The following is a 3,740-nucleotide window of genomic DNA, read 5'->3' on the forward strand; positions in this document are numbered from 1 at the left end:
CCACAGCGCGACCTTTCACCCGGCGGCGGAAGTGGCGGGAGCGCGCGGGGCAGGATGGCGGGAGCGCGCCGAGCGGGGAAAGTACCAAGTCGTGGGGACGGGGGGAGAGCGGAGGAACTGCGTAAAGGGGGGTGGCGGTGGTGGTGTTGCCTGCTGGAGGACAGAACTATTCTCCCCAGTCAAGGGGGTAGAGGGAGAATTGAGGCTGACAGAGGGTAAAAAAAACTCAGAGACTATTATTTCCCCAGCCAGCCTCAGAGACTGACCCCTAACTCAGCATTTATTGCCGCCGTAGGGCGACTGCTGTGCTATTCTCGACCCGCGTTGTGGCACCCCTTCTCGCTTTTGGAAGATGGTTGGGTCCAGGAAGTTGAGGTTGCTAACGGAGGCCGGGGAAGACGGTTATCACAGGGCGTTGGTGGTATAGTGGTTAGCATAGCTGCCTTCCAAGCAGTTGACCCGGGTTCGATTCCCGGCCAACGCAGTATCTCAATTTTTTTTTTTTTTCATTTTAATTTTTTTCCCTTGCTCCCCACCGATTCCCGCCGGTAGTTGAAAACGCCTCTGCACGCCAGGCGCCGCGTTCGGCTGCCCTTTACCTACCTGAACCCCGGCGGGCGCCAGCCGGCCGCGGAGGGACGCGGGCGCTGCCCCGGTGGGGTGACAGATGGCGCCGTTACTTCTCCCCCAGCTCGCGTCGGAAAATAAATAAAACCGAAGTTAAAAAGAAAAGAAGAACGAAACCAAAGGAGAATAAAAAAACCGTAGCAAAAGCAACGTGTTTCCGCCCGGGATCGAACCGGGGACCTTTCGCGTGTGAGGCGAACGTGATAACCGCTACACTACGGAAACTCGCACTGAAGTCACTTTGTGCGCGGTGCTTGATGTTGGCTGAGGGTATGCGTTTGTCCCTGCCATCACGGCAGCCTCAGTTAAAACTTATTCCGAACACTGAGAAACGCCGCCCGGGAATCCAGGTCATCAGCGTTAATGAGTAATTAGTGCTTGCGGAGGCCCACTCACCTCAGAAGGTGAGTGTCCCCGCGCCACGGTGGGACGCTTCCCTCAGAAAGGGGACAGCCCCTGAGGGAATTGCCACTTCCCGCTGAGGGGAGCAAGAGGGGCTCAGCACACACCGGCCTGGCCTTGCCCCCTGCTCCAAGCCACCAGGGCTGCCGGTGGCCCGGGCCTGGCCTCACTTGCCCCCTGAGCCCACCAGCCTCGTCCACCAGGCCCGGGCTCACCCCCTGGGCCCACCAGCCTCGTCCCCCAGGCCCGGGCTCGCCCCTGGGCCCACCAGCCTCGGCCGCCAGCCCGGGCTCGCCCCTGGGCCCACCAGCCTCATCCCCCAGGCCGGGGCTCGCTCCTGGGCCCACCAGCCGGGCCCACCAGCCGGGCCCGAGGCCGGGCACAGGCCGTGCGAGCGCCTGGGCCACTTGTGAAGGAGCATCTTTTCTTCCTCAGGCAGCTGCCACCAGATGTCGGTAGAATAGTGGCAACAGGGAGCCGAGCTCCCCGCAGAGCTGCCCGGGAGGGAGAGGATCCAGTCCAGGGGACAGGAGCTGGGACAGGACCGGCTGTTGTCTGAGCAAAAGGGCAGACCCTTGGCGGTTCCCCTTCGCTGGGGGAAGCTTTCCCTCCCTGCAAATTCACCTTCTGTAATGCACAGTGAGCCAGACTGCATTCTCATCACCAGTATCTCTCCAAGGCAGCGGGAGCTGGGCAGGAGGATGGGATGGAGCAGGGCGAGGTGATGCCAGCAGCACGCTGTAGTGAGGTTTTGGGTAAAGTCCCTGTTGACCATCCCAGATGGTTCTAGGAATATGCTAGTTCCTCTTCTTCTACTTTAATGCAGTGTTAACAACTCATACGTCCATGGCAATCATTCTTCATTTGGTAAAAACTCAGCCCTTGGAATCAGGTGCTAGTGTGAGGATTATTTTTCCTGTTTTGTGCTGTTTGTTGAAGTGTGTTTTATGCTTTGTTGGCTGCAGAGAAAAGCTTAGAAGGGAGAAATGAATCATAAACCCAGACGAGAGCAAAAAGAACCTAACTTTTAATAAAACTTCTAATAAAACTTACTTTTAATAAAATCTACTTTTAATGTTACAGTTTCATAGCTAATCTCTTGATTTCAGGCCAAAAGGGACAGAGAGGAGGTTGTCACATGCCCTTTAACTCCAGGACTTGCTGATATTTTATTCTGATCTGACTTGCAGTAAGGACTAGAACATTACATTAAAGTCCATGACAAACCTGAAGCCTTGGGACTTGCTTGCTTCACGTTGCTGTAAAACATCCAGGGGTTGTGCTCTTTTTGCCTGCAGCTGGCAGGAGCCTGCAGGAGAGGACTCTGGTCGCAACCTTTGCACCATGCATCAGCTAAGTGCGCTGGAGGCGAGCCTAATCAATAGCTGGGGGCAAAGTCCTCTCCCTAGGGCAGGAGGAAGCAGATCTGTAAGTGACCCAAGACCATGAATGGAAAGATTAAAATGCTTCTAGTTTTGTTTTCTTCCCCAGACCTCTGTCAGTCTGGTGATCAGTGGAGAAGGGAGAACTGCAGACCAGACAACCCAAGGAGGAAGCTCTTGGAAGGTACCTGTGAGAAGCAGAAATTAGATGAAAGACACTGCACTGCCAGTCTTAACTCCCAAACCTCCATAGTTAAGGTATTGCGGTGGTCCCTTGTTAGGGCAGTGTTGGGCTCTGGTAGCCTTGAGACACACCGTGTAAATGGGTTGTGGGCTCTAAATCCTCCTCATGAGGGCAACTCTGCCTTTGAGGACCCTGACAAAGCTCCCCCTTCATGCTGGTTGGGGCTCGTAGGAATGGCTCCTGGGGATGTTCTTGCTTTTCTTTCAAAGTTCCATTGTCAGCGACTGCTCCAACTTTACCCCACAGGACAAAGGGTCTTGCAGCATTTCAGTCTCCCATCCAGCCCCTGACCTATCCCGCTTCCTCTGCTCCCAAGACTTACAACCCCTGCGGCACTGCTTGCGTGTGAGAGCCCCCTCTGCCTCAGCCCCCCTCCCCAAGGACAGTCTCCAGGGCCCTAGGAAGGACTGTCACATAAATACCCAGGAAAAGGAAAGCAGGGGGCTTATTTGGAGGTGAAGGGTGGATATTCTTTACTATTATCACCAGCATCTGCCCTTTCTGAACAAGGGAACCCTCCCCCAGCCAGCCTTTTCACCAGTGTGCTGAAGGCGGCCATGCTCTGCTTTGTTTGCCTGACACGCTGCGATGGCTGCAGAGTCCCATTCTCTCCTTTTCCTCCCTCCACTCCCTAAACAGCCTGTATGGCTGCTACAAGAGAGGAGAGCTCGAAGCACTGTCAAGCAGGAGAGCTGACAATCAGGGCTGGGAGACAACGCCGCCTTGCACAATACCCCCCCAATTAGCCATTCATTTCTGCTACCTCTGAAATGGGGAGCGCAGCCCTTGTGCTGGGAGATAAAACAAGAACAGCTTCAATAGCACTGATTTAAATTAGGTCAGGCTAGCTTTTGTGTGGCAGGGACCACACAATAGCAGTCACACGACTGTGGAGGGGAGCAGCATAAAGGAAAGGAGGCCAAGCAAGTGGCACAGATGCTAGGAGTTAGTGGGTGCTGGGAGATGAGGGGTGTATGTACATGGGTGATAGCAGAGGAGCACACACTCCAACCAGTGCATGATGCTAATACATAACAGGGGGGCACATGGTCAGATGGGGACAGAGGGGTCAAACGCTGTCTCTG

At 55.0% G+C, this 3,740-nt stretch overlaps 2 non-coding genes across 2 annotated transcripts; one reads left to right on the plus strand and one right to left on the minus strand.

The window, feature by feature from the left end:
* The first annotated feature begins 412 nt into the window (after nt 1–412).
* On the plus strand, nt 413–484 carry TRNAG-UCC (transfer RNA glycine (anticodon UCC)). Its single transcript has one exon. It is a non-coding gene; the product is annotated as a tRNA-Gly (tRNA).
* A 295-nt stretch (nt 485–779) lies between these two features.
* Nucleotides 780–852, minus strand: TRNAV-CAC (transfer RNA valine (anticodon CAC)). The gene has a single exon. It is a non-coding gene; the product is annotated as a tRNA-Val (tRNA).
* Between the last annotated feature and the right edge of the window lie 2,888 nt (nt 853–3,740).

Source organism: Falco cherrug, chromosome 4, assembly GCF_023634085.1.
Source record: "Falco cherrug isolate bFalChe1 chromosome 4, bFalChe1.pri, whole genome shotgun sequence".
Lineage (NCBI taxonomy): Eukaryota > Metazoa > Chordata > Aves > Falconiformes > Falconidae > Falco > Falco cherrug.